General features: G+C 38.1%; 1 protein-coding gene across 1 annotated transcript in view; it reads left to right on the top strand.

Annotated features, from left to right (window-relative positions):
- Positions 1-17,424, top strand: part of LOC100582113 (putative olfactory receptor 10J6) — a 143,694-nt gene that overhangs the window by 103,822 nt on the left and 22,448 nt on the right. The window lies entirely within an intron of this gene.

Below are 17,424 nucleotides of genomic sequence, written 5' to 3'. Positions count from 1 at the left end.
TATGAGTTGTTGGCATGACAGAAGGAATGCTGTTTTTTTTTCATTGCATGCTATCAAGAGGCATGCGATTCTGAATTATCCTATTTCTAATGATATTTGCTTAATAACTTGATTAAGGTTATATAAATCAAGATTATTTCTTTTGAAGTCACTTTCTTTCTCTTTTAAATTAGTAAATATTTTTCAGGGAGGTAGTTTGAAACTAAATATCTTGTTCGTCAAAGTTTTAAATAATTTTTTATCTATATCATTTTGGATTCATGGCTTACTATTTTATTTAATGATTTATAATTACCTTAATTACTTATATTAGTGTTCAAATTATTGCCAGTGTGGTCAGTGGGATCTCCTTTAAGCTAGCTTTGCTGTCCTTTCAACTGGTCTCCATTATCATTAATCATCAGGAAGGTGCAAATCAAAACCAAAATCAGCTATCACCTCACATCTGTTAGAATGATTATTTAAAAAAAAAAAAGATAACAAGTATTATCAAGGATGTGAGAAAGTTAAAACCCTTACACGCTGTTGGTGGAAATGTAAAATGGTGCAGTTGTTTTGAAAAATATAGGTTTTTTTATTGTTTAATTTTTTTATTTTATTATTATTATACTTTAAGTTTTAGGGTACATGTGCACAATGTGGACGTTTGTTACATATGTATACATGTGCCATGTTGGTGTGCTGCACCCATTAACTCGTCATTTAACATTAGGTATATCTCCTAATGCTATCCCTCCCCCCTCCCCCCACTTCACAACAGTCCCCGGAGTGTGATGTTCCCCTTCCTGTGTCCATGAGTTCTCATTGTTCAATTCCCACCTATGAGTGAGAACATGTGGTGTTTGGTTTTTCGTCCTTGCAATAGTTTGCTGAGAATGATGGTTTCCAGCTTTATCCATGTCCCTACAAAGACATGAACTCATCATTTTTTATGGCTGCATAGTATTCCATGGTGTATATGTGCTTTGTTAAATGGAAGATTTTCAGAAAATTAAAATGGAACTACCACATTATCCAGCAATCCCACTTCTGGGTATATATCCAAAGAATCTAGATCAGCATCTCGAAGAGATATCTGCACTCAATGTTCATTGCAGCATTATTCACAATAACCAAGACATGGAAACAATTTAAAACCTGTAGGACATTATGCTAAATAAAGTAAGGCTGTCATGATCTCACCTACATGAGGAATCTAAAATAGTTAAAGTCATAGAAACAGAGTAAAATGGTGGTTGCCAGTGACTGGGGAGAGAGAGAAATGGAGAGATTCTGTTTCACAGGTACATAGTTCCAGTTATACGATATGAGCAAGTTCTAGATATCTGCTGTATATCGTTGTGCCTATAGTTAACAATACCATATTGTGCACTTAAAATTTTGTCAGAAGAGTAGATATTACGTTGTGTTCTCACCAAAATTATTAAAAAAAAAATCTTTAATCCATGGGAATGTGTATTGTAAAGGTCTTGACTCAGAGGGAGTATTTTCCTTTCTTTTCCCTTAATTATCTTGTCACTTAAAAAAATCTATACAGATTTGTATTACTGCTTATTTAATTCAACAAAATATTTACTAAGTCCCTACTAAGTATAAAACAAAGGGCTAGCTGGTGGATGGAATGAAGAGGACAAACTATTTTAAGGATCTTCCCATCTCTAAGGGTGTTTAGATGGCACTGTTACATATATAAATACCTATAATATGAAGCAGAATATTGTAATTACCAGAGAAATTTCATAATAACAACAATGATGTTGAAGCACTTCCTATGCTTCAAAGCACTGCACTGAGTACTTAGTGTGCATTACTAGCCACTCAAACCCCATGAATGTGGGGGTATTCCTGTTTCACACATGAGGAACTATAGGTTCAAAACGTTTGAATGCTTCCCTAAGTGTCCACATTTATAAAATGAGAAAGCTAGATTTGAAATCCAGATTTGCCTAATTCCAAAACCTTTGCACTTCATCACTATGGTATTCAGAAGATGAAAACATCCTAATTTATTCAATCAGGAGAGACTTCATGGAGATGGCATATGAAATAGAATTTTAAGAAGCATTGGAGTTTTAGAAGCAGAGAGATATGTCTGAAAGCTACTTCAGTTACAAAGAAGAGAATGGATCAAAGTATTTAAAAGGAGAGAACCAGGGCATGTAATAGGATTATAAGTAGATGAGTTTGACCACACAACAGGACTTGTGGAGGAAGCAAGGTCAGACTAATAGATTGGGAAAGAATTGTGAATCACTCCAGATCCCAGGATAATGATTCTGCATTTCATTCAAGACACAAGTGATAGCTTAAGCAAATGCCAACTGTAAACCTCACTCAGACTTTCGGGGAAATGACAAAATGGGGAACTGCTTTGAGAAAGTGACAAGGTGTGACCCACTCCGAAGATTAGAACAGGAGAAAAAAAGGTTATGGATGGGAGTTACTGAATCAGGAAAATCCATCCAAGAATGTTGGGAGAAAAGATGAAGCAGAGTGGATGAACTGCTGGAAAAAAAAAAAAAGGAAAAGAAAAAGAGGAGTGTTCAGGAGTAATCACAATAAGGTGTAGAGCTGATTAATAGAATTTAAAATGTAGACTAAATGGAAGAATAAATATCTGGGGTTAAGAAATTTCAGTTTGGTATTTGGGGAAAAAAAGCAAGGTTGAGTTATTATAACTCCATTCATGACCATTTAACCGCAAGAGACATGGGGGTCACTGTTAAAGCCCAGTAAGAAAGTCAAGAAAATAAAATCTACATAATGCATGGTACACAATAGACATTCACCGAAAGTGTGTTTAATGAATGCATGCATGCATGCATGCATGTTAAGAGAGTATCAAGGATTATAAATCATTCTACTACAAAGACACATACACACGTATGTTTATTACAGCACTATTCACAATAGCAAAGACTTGGAACCAACCCAAATGCCCATCAGTTATAGACTGGATAAAGAAAGTGTAGCACATATAAACCATGGAATACTATGCAGCCATAGAAAAGGATGAGTTCATGTCCTTTTCAGGAACATGGATGAAGCTGGAAACCATCATTATCAGCAAACTAGCACAAGAACAGAAAATCAAACACCACATGTTCTCACCCATAAATGGAAGTTGAACAATGAGAACACATGGGCACAGGGAGGGGAACATCACAAACTGGGGCCTGTCAGGGGCTGGGGGGCTGGGGGAGGGACAGCATTAGGAGACATACTTAATGTAGATGATGGGTTGATGGGTGCAGCAAACCACCATGACACATATACAACTATGTAACAAAACTACACGTTCTGCACATGTACCCCAGAACTTAAAGTATAATAAAAATAAATAAATAAATAAATAAGAAGATATAGAGGACAGGTTTTCATATTACCTAATGCAATGAAGCTAGAAGTAATAATAAGTATGGTGGGTGGCAAAAATTAATCTCAAAAAAAACTTAAGCACCGGGAGCAACATACTGAATTTAATAAAATGTTATTTCACTGAAAAAAAGAGAGAGTATCACCATATATGGTTTTTAAACTTCGCCTTAAATGGCCGGGATCAGAAGATAACAAAATTGTTAGTCAACCGCTGACCTCTCGGAGAATGGTTACTAAGTATCTGGGAAGGCAAGTCATAACATGAAAAGGGAAAGGGAGAGAAGCAGGTGAGAGATGGTCAGAACAATTCCTCAGAAACTGGAGGGGATAGCTTCCAATTTTCTGAATCTCCTTAACAAAATGCTGGCATATTGTACTAAATTAATGGGGGGAGGGGATAGATTTTCAGTGTTTATATCAGAAAGCAGAATCCCAGAATGTTCTACAAACAGACGACTACTTCACAGAACAAAAAAGAAAGAAGAGGCCTTGTTTCCACAGCCCGTGAGAGGCCCAAGCTCAAGGAGACCCTCCACGTGGCTCAGGAGCTCATGGAAGAACACAGTGTCCTCAGACAAAGTGGAGAGTAGCATGATGCCCTCTTGACATGGCCAGCCCAGCCCCTCATCTCATCCATAACACTGCAGCTCTGTAACCACCGTCTTTCTAGCAGCAAAATCTGGGTCACAGGACTCAGAGCTCTAGCAGTCACTTGTGTCTAATAAATAACTCCCATTGATTTTCCAGCCCGGAGTCTCACCCTTCCTTCCCCATCAGCAGCTCTGATTGCTGACACCCAGGGGGCAGGGCTGGAAAGTTACTTACACATTATTGGTGCTCTTCTTCCCCCATCCTCACCCAAGGTGATATAAACCCTGACTAGCCTGCGGCCTAAGAATGTGAATCTCTACATAACTAATTTAGAAGCTGGGTGGGCACAACAATTGTGCTATCTGATACCCTCATCCCAGTCACTGCTGCTGCTGTTAAGAGCCCAAGCTAAGAACATAGACAAGCTACTGTTTGGGTTTCTGTTCTCACCAGCCTCCTGGAAGCCATTGATCAGACAAGTAGGGAGGTCAAATGTATATGACTATGTGGAGTAGGGTAGGTGGGGATGTCAGGGAGAGATGGTAGGAAGAAAAGACAAGAGGTTACCGAATATAAAATTGAATTTGTGATTTTTTTCCTGTTCATATTTCAGGTGAAGATTATGATATGTTTTTTTTTCTCTCACACACATGATTGGGAAGGTGTTTATTTTTCCTAAAGAATTTAATAGTGCTCATGTGAGCTTGATCACACAGCTGGAGAAACCTCTACAGAACTTCACTGCGTGTCTTCATGCTTATACTGACCTCTTCCGTGGCTATAGCCTCTTCTCCTACAGCATCCAGACCAAGAGCAATGAGATGGTCATTTTTAAGTCTCAAATTGGAGAGTACAATCTTATCATTGGGGGTGACAAGGTTTTCTTCAAGGTCTGTGACAATTTCCCCACCCTGGTGCACATTTATCCCAGCTGGGAGTCCTCCTCAGGCATTGCTGAGTTCTGGGTCAGTGAGAAGCCTTAGGTGAGGATGGGGCTAAGGCAGGGTTTCTCTGTGGGAGCTTACCCCAAGATTGCCCTGGGTAGCAGCAGTATTCCTATGGAGGCAAGTTTGGTAAGAGCCAGTCCGTTGTGGGAGAGATTGGAGATGTGTACATGTGGGACTCTGTGCTGTCCCCAGAAGAAATCTGGTTTGTGTATCAAGGTATCTACATCAAACCCAATATTCTGGACTGGCGGGCATTGAACTATACAATGCAAGGTTATGTGGTCACCCAGCCCCATAAATAGAGTTGAAGTTCTGCTTCAACAGGACAAAGTTACTGGGAAGGAAATCCCCAACATGAAACACTAGCTCTGAAGACAATTCTACTTCATGCCTTATGGCTATTTCTCTGTTTTCTCTGAATTTCCTATCTATTGAACTGCTTAATTTACAATAGAAGTACAATGTCTCCTAGCATTTGTTCAGTATTTTTTCATAGCCCAAAACATCTCTCATTTGGAAGTCACGTTTTTAACTGTTGCCATTATTCCAAAAATGGGGAACAACCAGGATACAATGAAAAAAAAAACTTGGAATAAGAAGGAAAAAGTAAAAGGTTTAACACTTCATTAGTACTAGAAACTTTTAGACTTTTCATTTAATGAAGTTTATTCTTATTTTACTCACAATTGACAATTAATTAATCACAATTGTTTATGTAGAATTCAATTGAAGGTTGCCAGATTGGATTTCCAGGTCACAGCTAATAGAAATAGAAAGTTAGAACAGTTCTGGGATTGCTCTACCCATGAAGAGCTCTTGCTCCTTTCTTTATGGCACATCCCTAGACCCGTTGCAGTAAAACACATGCATGTAAACCAGGGCAGCAGGACTATTGGGACCATATGGGCCAACGTGAATCTTCCTCATAGCCAATAGCCCCAGAAGCGCTGTATATAATTAAAGATCATACAGTGTCCCACAGTCATCAAGAAAATATGTTCTGAACAGTACTCATGTCACCTTTGCTTAAAATCCCCTATAAGATTCCCAGACGCTTACATAATAGAATTGTCATTTGAGCCTGCAAAGGTTTCCTAAACGCTAAGGAAGAGCTGCTACATGTATTTCTTACAAGTCCCATCAACTAGTAAGAGAATGGTAAGTAGACCAGGATAGGCAGGTGTTTTGTTGATATGAGAAATGTTTTACTTTCCTCTGCCATCTCCTGACTTAACCACATATTTTCTGTTTATAATACATGTATTAATCTGTTTTCACACTGCTATAAAGATACTACCTGAGACTGGGTAATTTATAAAGAAAAGAGGTTTAATTGGTTCACAGCTCCACATGGCTAGGGAGGCCTCAGGAAACTTACAATCATGGCAGAAGGTGAAGGGGAAGCAAGGCACATCTTACATGGTGGTGAGAAAGAGTAAGCGAGCAAAGGGGAAGTGCTACACTGTAAAACCATCAGCTCTCATAAGAACTCACTCACTGTCACAAAACAGCATGGTGGAAATGGCCCCCTGATCCAATCACTTCCCACAAGGACCCTCCCTCGATTGGGAATTACAATTTGAGGTGACATTTGGGTGGGGACACAGAGCCAAATCATATCAATACATTTTTTCATAATTTTGTATTTTTCATACTAGAAAGAACAAACAAAATCCTACCTTTTCTATTTGATGAATATAATGGCAATAATCTTTTGCCAGCATTAATTTAATGCATTTTAGTTTTTCCTTTACAATATCTCTCCCAGGCAGCCTTTCATCCCCAGGACTAAGGTATGTGATATATTGTTCCCAAGGAGGCATAATTTAGTAAGACAAAAAAGTATTTAAGTGTGAGTGTGAGATCTCCACATGTGGGGAAGTGTGTAAAAGTCCACACGTGGAAAAGTCCACAAAACCCATTCTGGTGCAGCTGCAAGCTGGTGGTGCCTCTGTCAGCCAAGATCCCTGAGTGATGGTATATAGCAGAGCATCTCACAGTGCACAGTGTACAATGGATATGTACTACATTATATCAAGCCACTGAGAGTCCGGCTTCTATTTGTTGCTGAAACATAGCCTTGTCCAATCTAAGATACCTACTGAATGATAGATAACGGAAAAAGAAGGAAATAAATTACAGGAAAATGTGCTCCTTCTGTCCCTTAAGGGTTGTGTGAAGGAAAAGGCAAACTGAAGAGAAAGGGAGTCAATTAGATTTGTGTGTTCTCATCCCTCCTCTCTGGGATGCCTATGCTAATCCAGGAATCATCCCATCAAAGTGAATGTGGTGGTTCAACTCAGTTTGGGAGAGGGGCCTAGAAATCTAGCTTAACTTGCGATCTCTGTTTCCAAATGGGGAATATGTTTCCTCAGACCCTGAGAGAAGTTCAGAAAGCAGGTGGTATGAAAGTCAGTAGGGCTTCTATGGGACCCACATGGGAGAAAGAACATTCCCTTTTCTATACCCAGTCACCATCTTTGGGAAGTGCAGGGAAGAGCATGGAAATGGGAGACATTGATCAATAACTCCAGAAGACTATCATCTAAAGGGATGACTTAAATTATCAGTCCAGGCACCCCACCACCTCCACATTGTCTACTGAGTAGTGGTTCATGAAGAAGACCAGAGAGTTACCATATGAATAAAATACTCAGCCCCACTACATAGATAGACCCATTGGGAACTGTGGAAATGAGACTGCTCTTCTGTGAAACATGGAGACGTTCTGAGGACTGGCTTATGGAACTTTGATGTCACATAACCACTTTATTCCTTCATTCACTTGTCTAATAAGCTAGTATTTATTTCACATCTACTATGTGCCAGGCCCTGTGCTAAGCACAGGAGATACAGGACAGAGCAAAACAGACGGAATCTCTGCCCAAGGAGTTTTGTTACTGTAACAAATTTCTCCAACTCAACAATTAACTAATGTAAACATTGGCTCCTGAATATTGACATTTCTCCAACCTCTAGTTAATGCTATACCTTTCCTCCCAATCTCTTCTTCAAGAGAAGAAATAAACCTTTTTCGAAGGGTTAATTCCCATTGGTAATGTCTACAAGTTACAACAGTCAGTCAGTTGTGTTAATTGAATTGGAACTCTGGTAACCCCCCCTTGGTACCTTTTGTAACTGTCAGATACATTGGCAGTGGTAGCAAAGGAGAAAAAAAATCCTAACTTAGGAAGCACTTGTGCTATTCATAACCCAACAGGGAAAAAAATTATCTGCACAGCACAGAAGCCCAGAAACATAACTGAAGAAAGAAACCAGAGTCAGGGATCATGATCATTCCAGTTGTCATAGAGCCAATGAAGCCCTGGAGAACAATGGATATATTGGTGTCCTAGGATAAATGCCCAGTGGGCAGAGCAGTCACTAACATCAATGTCCCTTTTTTGATCCTCTACCATATTCATGGGTGAGTCTATTACCTATGGTGGGGATGAGGCAAGGAGTCTACAGTAAGCTCTTCCCATGCAATTTACTAAGGAATTTTCCAGGAAAAAAAGCGCATGATATGGTTTGGCTAATACAGCACATGTGGTAATACTCTGCTCCATACCATTATACCCCACAATTTACTTAGGGCAATTCAGTGTAGATCCTTGAGATTACAGTAAATAATAGTCTACTTAAGACTATAATAAAATTTAGCTTCAGATTGAGTTGAGATGACAAAAAGTGAAAGATTTGACCTAGAAGTGTTCATTGCTAGTTCCTTTTGAAATGTGAGACTGAACTTTTCAGATGACCCAAAGAGATGTCCCAATGCTGACATGAAAAGAGGAACCAGACATGGATCACTTTGACCTGATATAGATAAAAGCTCTTTGGGTTATAAATTAACTTCATTTGGGCTTCAGAGTTTTCCATTATCCTCCATGACTAAGCATCATCTTAAGTTGCACCACATTAATTTAATACTATTTTAGCAGTCAAAATGGTCAAATATCAGCAATTTCATTGCTGTATTTCAACCTAATAGATACCCAGAGAAACAACCTCAGAGTTGGGATAGTATGGTGTTTACATCTGGAATAATACAACTGTAGGAGTCAGGGTTGACTGGAGTATTGCAGCTGATATATTGCATGAGGCCTGGTGGCTCCAAAGGGTCCACTCAGCTATGTCTCTAGGAGGTAAATGATCTCCAATGGAAACAAAAATGTGCTGCAGTGATGTATTCCTTCAGTGCAACCTCTTGGGTACCATCTCCCCACCTCACAAGCATGGACAGACAGATGAAAGAGTTGTTAGAGAAAGAGAGGGAGAAGGAACAGAAGAAAGAAAAGAAAGAAAAGGAAGGATTAGATAGAGAAAAGACATTGGAGCCATTTGGAATGCTTTCAACTGCCAATACTCCAACTCCTTCTGGACTAACAGTGGCTTAAACTAACAAAGATACATACTTTTTCTGTGTCTCATACCAAGAGGTTCAAAGCAAGTGGTCCAGAGTGGTGCATTTTTAATGTCTCCTTCCAGATAATGTTGATTCTAGCAATGTAGGTCACAAAATGGCTTCAGCAGTTCCAGATATCACATTCGCATTCAAGGTAAGAAGAAAGAGAAAGAGGCAAGAACCAGAAATATCCATCCTATTTTTTAGAAAAGCCAAAGTTTTCTGGAAGCCCTCTGCCCCATCCCACTCCATGCAGAAATCTGCTATGTCTCATTGGCTGAAACTATGTTACATACAAGATGCTGAATTACTGGGTATTTAGTGCCAGCAAGGTTGTGGCAATATTGTTTTTCTGAAGCAGCATTCCAGCATCTAGAGACTAGCTTCGTGGCTTTCAAGAGGCAGTTGTGGTAGTAGCGGTGGGAAAAACAAAACAAAGCAAATCTGTGATCCAGTGTCTGGCCACTAGCTACCTTGCTGCCGACATGCATCGGCCTCAGCATCAGTGGCTTTCTGAACTCTGGATCACTATTGCAGTGGGGAGTCTGTGAATGCTGCAGGCCTGGGAGTGACCTCCTGATCCCTCACCTTCCTGACTTTTGCAAAGACTGAAGCACCCCTGGTGGGCTAGCTCAATAATCTTGTTCTGAGAGTCATTCCTAAAGACACAGCCTAGAGCCTGCTTCTACAGTCCTTTGTGATTTTGTAAACAATTACATCATTTCAACATCTTTCTGTTTATAATAGCTTGCATGGTTTCTGCTTCCTACAACAGGACTCTGATGCACCAGCCTACTTACTGTTTTGCCACAGGTAGTGAAGTGAAAAGCAGGCTCCGCAGGGCCTCAGCCTCTGCCCAGGCCTGTCAAGAAGAAACTAAAAAGAACTAATTTCCTCAGCCTCCCGGAGTCTCCCTAAGAGAACACATATTTACCTTTCAGGCACAGTCTTAATCATAAAGACCTGAATCTTTGTAAATGTCCATGGTTCTGACATTATTTCTTGAACACATGACACTTCGTTTGCGTCCTCAGGTTTTGGTTTCCGGTTCCCTTTATTTTTCTTTTTTTTTTTCTATTGTAAAAAATGACCTTAGGACTAACATACTGATACATGAATACATCATGGGATATTCACCCTCCAGAATGTATAATCATTTTTGGAAGCTCTTTCTCTAAAGAACAACTTGTTTGAAATTTATTAATGAATTTCTTCTCTCACAGAGTCACCTTTAGCGAATACAGTTTGTGGAGATGGAGAGTTGTACAAAGATCTTTGCTGCAACTGTGAGTTGACTGGGGTCAGTTGTGGCTGGGCCATGACAAGGACCTGACCTGAATGAACCTCAAAACCACCAGAATATAACTTGTCCAGAGTGAGGGGACGTGTGTACTTACCACTATGTGCTCAGCACCTAGAACAGTGCCTGACACATAGTGGGTGTTCAATAAATACCTGTTGAATGAAAGGATATATAGTGGTACCTCAGAGTCTACACTTCACTAAGCCTCCAACATCATTTAGTCACCAAGGCAAAGTCATTGGACAGGATGCTATCCTCACTTCCCTGTCTCTATGCTGCCTTTCTTCATCCTCTTACTTAATGTATATCAAGCACTAGATTCCCTGGGTTCCCTCTGAATAATAATACAAGGAATGAAGAAAGAAAACATGAGACCTACCCCAGGGCTCTTAGGGACTCATTTGCTGGCTCTAGTGTTCACTACTCCCAAGGCTAGTCACTAGCCTTGGTGAAAAAGCCTTAAATCCGACTGCTAAAATAGTGTTGTATCACTCTTCTACCCCAAAGAGAGGCACATTAAGGGATGGATTACCCAGTCAAATAGATCTGATTGCCAACTCTACCAGGTAAGTAGTACTAAGATGTAATGAGATGGGCAACATTATAATATTTAAGAAATTAAATTTGAGTAAATAATTTGGAAATCAACAGAGGGATGTGTGTGTGTGTGTGTGTGTGTGTGTGTGTTTGTGTGTGTGATGTGATGGCGTGATGTCTAGTACAGTAAGACTGCCAAGGAATATATTTAAGCCATCATGGATATATTTTAAATAGCTGGATTAGACAGTAGTTTAAAACACAAACATTTATTATCTCACATAGTGTCTGAGAGTCTGAGACTCAGGAATCCAGGAGCAGCTTAGCTATGTGGTTCTGCCCAGGGTATCTTGTGAGGTTGCAAACATGTCAGCCAGCATGCAGTCATCTCAAGGCCAGCACTAGTGGATCCACTTGAAGATAGCCCACTGACAGCTAATGACAGACAGCTACATTTCCTACTGGGTCTTGGCAGAAAGTTTCAGTTTCTCACTAGTTTCTGGGTGTCCTCATCTGAGTAATCCAAGAGCAGGTGAGATTGCAAGCAGGAAGCTGCAGTGCTGTTTATGACCCCATTTCTGAAATCACATTTTCATTTTTCTTTCTACTTATCAGAAGTGACTCACTAAGTCCAGTTCGCACTCCAATAGAAGGGGAAGCTCCATGTCCTGAAGGGAAGAGTATCAAAGAATTTGTGGACATTTAAAACCACTGTGGTCTCTGAAGGAAGGTGGATCTGGTTAAGTACATGGTGTTTGCTAAATTCACTATGCAATTTTAGGATGAAATACTCAGAGTATTGAAAGGTGTTCCCTCTTCTGTTCTCCCCAACAGTACCTAAGTTTTCTTCTAAATAAATATTTGGCACCTATTTAAAGAATACTTCCCAGATTGTGAAAGAATGCATATAAAGAATGAAGGATAAGGCAGTTTGACAGTTTAAGCCCCCTCTGGCCTTCCTGCCTTATATAAGGGGAGGAGGAAAAAAAAAACTAAGAAACTCTTCTGAAGGTCACAGCCCAAGGACTCTGGCCCACTTGAAAAGACCAAAAATAAAAAATAAAAGCTCCAGCCTGGCCAACATGGCAAAACCCTGTCTCCACTAAAAATAAGCTGGGCATTTTGGTGTGTACCTGTAATCCCAGCTGCTCAGGAGGCTAAAGCAGGAGAATTGCTTGAACCCAGGAGGCAGAGGTTGCAGTGAGCTGAGAATGCACCACTGCACTCCAGCCTGGGCAGCAGAGCGAGACGTCATCTCAAAGAAGAAAAAAAAGCAAAACAGAGATTTAATCATAAGATGATTGGACACTTATCCTCTCCAATACCTTACCACTGCATCTGCAGAGCTCCAGCATAACAGTGGATTACAAGTGATAGAGTAGCAAGACACGGATTCTACTTAAGAAGGAGTCTCTAGAAACACCCAAGGAAAACAGGCAGACAAAAATGAGAACACTAGAGGAACCTGACAACTACAGCCACAGTAAACAGTAAACACAGCCTCACTCTTCTTAGCCAGATAAATGTATCTAAAACCTCACGCTAAAGCCTATTTACTTCAGTTCTTATTGCCTAATGCATCAGATATAAATTATTAAAAATTACAAGACATCCCGAAAAGCAGGAGGAAAAGTCGGAAGAGACAAGTAAGCATCAGAACCACATAGAGATAGAGCATAGATCTTGGAATGATTAGAAGCCTGGGAATTTAAAATAACTATGATTAATATGCTAAGAGTTCTAATGAAAAAAGCATGTGGATTCTTTCCTTGACCATATCCAGTCTACCGACAAATCCATCAAAAGGTATTCTTAATTTCTGTTACAAATTTTTTTATTTCTAACATTTACTTTTGGTTCTTTTCTAGTTTCCTTTGCTCTGCTTACATTATTCATCTGTTCCTGCATATTGTCCATTTTTCCCATGACAACATCTAGCATATTTTATAGTTGGTTTTGAGGGAATTGCCTAACAAGAGAGGGCCAAAATACATGAGGCAAAAACCGATAGAAATAGGAGAAATTGATGAACTCATTGTTATAATCACAGTCTTCAACACCACGCCACACTATCAGTAATTGACAGATCCAGCCAGCAGAAAATTAGAGAAGATATAGTTGAACTGAATAGCAACAGAATTTAATTGACAGTTATGGAATCCATTGTTCAACAACAGCAGAATACACATTCTTCTCATGCTCACATGGAACTTTTACCAAGATAGATCACATTTTGGGCCATGAAACACAACTTAACAGAATAATAAACATCACCCAAAGCATGCTGTCAGATCCCAATAAATACTATTAAACTAGAAAAAAAAAAACAGAAGATAGCTGGAATGTTCCAAAATATGCAGATTAAACAACACATTTCTGAATAAAATGTAGGTCACAGAAGACATTTCAAAAGACATTTTAAAATGTTTGAACTAAATGAAATACAACTTATCAAAATTTGTGAAATGCAGAAAAAGCAGTGCTCAGAGGGAAATTTGTAGTATTGAATGCATATATTAGCAAAGAAGAAACATTTAAAATTAATACCCTAAAATTTCACCTTTGTAAGCTAGAGAAAAAACAGCTGTACACACCTAAAGCAAACAGAAGAAAAGAACTAATAAAAATTAAAACAGATATCAATGAAATTAAAAGCAGGAAAAAATTGAAAGAGAAAATCATTGAAATTAAAATCCAGTTCTTTGAAAAAAATTAATAAAATTGATAAGCCTTTAGCCAGGCTAACCAAGAAAAAAAAAAAGAAAGAAGTCACAAACTGCTAATATCAGAAATTACTATCAATCCTATGGATATTAAAAGGATAATAAATGAATATAATATAAATGTCTCTATGCTCTCAAATTTGCTTACTTATTTAGAAGAAATGGAAAAATTATTTGAAAGACATAATTTACCAAAACTCACACATGGAGAAATATATCATCTGAATAGCTCAATATCTATTAAAGAAACTAAATTGATAATTAATAATCCTCCAAAAATAAAAACACCGGGGCCAGACGGTTTCACTGGTGAATTTAAGAAACAAATATTTAAGAAGAAAGTATATTAATTATCCATAATCTCTTTCAGAAAATACGAGTGGGAACACCCAACTTGAAAAACAGCATCTTTTGCCAAATCCACAGATATGACCATACTTGATAAGGAACTAGATGCTTTTCTCCTAAGATTGGGAAGATGTCCCCTCTCATCATTCCTATTTAACATTGTATCGAAAAAGTCTTAATGCAATAAAACAAGGAAGTAAAAGGTATATACATTGTAAAAGAAGAACCAAAACTGTATTTGTTAGCAGATGACATGATTATCTATTGTTGACTGGGAAAAAATAAAAAGCCCTCCTGGAACTAATAAGCAATTATAGCAAGTCTGCAAGATAATAAACAAAAGTGTGCTGTTGGTTAGTCTACAAAAGTCAGTTGCTTTCCTGCAAACCAGCAACAAACAACTGGAATTTGAAATTAGAAACACGTCATTTACATTAGCACCAAAAAAATGAAATACTTAGGTATAAATTAACAAAATATATGCAAGATTTATATGAGGAAAACTATAAAATTGATTTTAAAAATCAAAGATCTTAATAAATGGAGATGTATTGGTTTTCCCAACTTGATCTATAGATTTAAGGCAATCACAATCAAATTTTTAGCAAATTATTTGTGTATATTAACGAGCTGATTTTGAAGTTTATATAGAAAGAAGAAGACCCTGAATAGCCAACCAAATCCTGAAGGGGAACAAGAAAATCCTAGAGTTAACACTATTCAAGACTTTAACAAAAAATGACGTGGTACTAGAAAAAGAACAGACAAGTGGATCAATGGAATGGAATAAGAGTCCAGAAATAGACCTACACGAATAAACTGATCTTTAACAAAGGGGCACAGGTAAGTCAATGGAGAAAGGATCATCAAAATATGGAGCTAAAACAACTTGTTAACTACATAAGACTATATGGATCTAGACACAAAACACATACCTTTCACAAAAAAATTAACTAAAATGAGTTACAAACCTAAATGTAAAACACAAAACCATAAAATTTATAGACGATAATAAAGGAGAAGTTTAGGTGACTTTAGGTTTGAGAATGACTTTTTAGATAAAACACCAAAAGTATAATGCAAGAAAAAATTGATGTTAGACTTTATTAAAATTATAAACATTTGCTCTGTAAAATACTTTGTTGAGAAAGTGAAAAGACAAGCCACAGACTGGTAGAGAATATTTACAAAACACATATCTCATAAAGGACTTCTATTAAACATATACAAAGAACTCTTAAAATTCAACAATAAAAAATAAACAACCCAATTAAAAATGGGCAGAAAATCTGAATAAACACTTCACCAAAGAAGTATTCACATGGCAAATAAGCATATAAAAAAGATACTCAACAATGTGTCTCCTTAGAGAATTGAAAATTAAAACAATGAGATACTACTACACACCTATTAAAATTGCTAAAATAAAAAAACCTGACAATACCAAATGCTGACAGGGTTGAAGAAGCAACAGGAATGATCAGTCATTGCAAGTGGAAATGCAAAGTGGTATAGCCACTTTAGGATATGTTTTTATAGCTTATTAAAAAATACAACATAGTCTTACCATAGGACCCAGCAATCACACCAGGTGTTTACCCAAATGAATTGAAAATTTATATCTAGACAAATATCTGCACACAAATGTTTACAGCAGCTCTATCTATAATTCCAAAAACTAGAAGCAACCAAGATATCTCAATAGGTAAATGGATAAACAAACTGTGGTACGTCTATAGAATGGAATATTACTCAGTAATAGATAGAAAATAAGCTCTCAAGCCATAAAGAGACATAAAGAAACCTCAAATCCATATTTCTATGTAAAAGAAACCAGTCTTAGAAGACTACATACTGTATAATTCCAGCTACATGACATTGTAGATAAGGCAAAACTATAGAGACAGAAAGATCAGTGGTTGCTAGGGGGAGGCAGTATAAATAAGTAAAGCAGAGGGGATTTTTAAGTAGGGAAGCTATTTTTTATGCCATTGTAATGGTAGACACATAAAACGCATTTGTCAAAACCCAAAGAAATGTACAACACAAAGGGTGAACTCTAATGTTATGCACGTTAGTGAATAATGATGTATCAGTATTGGTTTATCAATTGTCATAAATGCACCACATGAATGCAAGATATTAATAAGGGAAACTGTGGCCGGGTGTGGTGGCTCACACCTGTAATCCCAGCATTTTTGGAGGCCTAGGTGGGCAGGTCACAAAGTCAAGAGACTGAGACCATCCTGGCCAACATGGTGAAACCCTGTCTCTACTAAAAATACAAAAATTAGCTGGGCGTGGTGGTGCGCACCTGTAGTCCCAGCTACTCGGGAGGCTGACGCAGGAGAATCACTTGAACTTGGGAGGCAGAGGTTACAGTAAGCTGAGATCGGGCCACTGCACTCCAACCTAGTGACAGAGTGAGACTCCATCTCGAAAAAAAAAAAAAGAAAAAGAAACTGTACAGGGGAACTCTGTACTATCTACTCAATTTATCTGCAAACCTAAAACTGTTCTAAGAAGTAAATTCTATTCATTTAAAAAATATGTATGATCATATAATTGATTTTAAAGGCATTTAATAATAGCATTCATTCATGTTTTAAAACTCATAGACTAAGAGAAGAGTTCTTCCTTCCATTAATTTTTAAATTTGTTCTCTATACTTTTTTTTAGCAGCCTTTTTTTTTTAACAAAACTGATAGGTAAAGGAGAGGAATATAAATAATAAAGATAACTAACATTATAAAAGTATTTACTATGTGCTAGCCACTGTACTAGATCCTTCATGCAAAATTAATATATTTAAACACCACAGAAACCCAGTGAGGTAGGTACTGTCATTATTCCTGTTATCACAGATGGGCACCTAAGACACTGGGAGGTAACTCGTAGAGTTCTCTCAGAAAGAGGCAGACACAGGATTGGGAGGGAGCCAGCGTCTGGGGTAGGAGCCCATGATCTTTCTCTCTACACTACACTTCCTAGACTGCAAATATGAAACTTAATCTCTTGTGTCCAGAAACAATTTTTTTGCCTCATTACTAAACAAACTCTTCTCTCTTGAAACTCGTTCCATGCCATTTTTTCCTCCCCCCAACACCCACCTTTATCATCGTAAGTCCCAGAAGTCTCTCCTGCTTTCTTCAAGAGCTACATCATCTTGGGGTTAGAATCTTCCTTATG

Source organism: Nomascus leucogenys, chromosome 12, assembly GCF_006542625.1.
Source record: "Nomascus leucogenys isolate Asia chromosome 12, Asia_NLE_v1, whole genome shotgun sequence".
Lineage (NCBI taxonomy): Eukaryota > Metazoa > Chordata > Mammalia > Primates > Hylobatidae > Nomascus > Nomascus leucogenys.
Note: the sequence above shows the minus strand (reverse complement) of the source record. Positions and strands in the feature narration are given on the sequence as shown.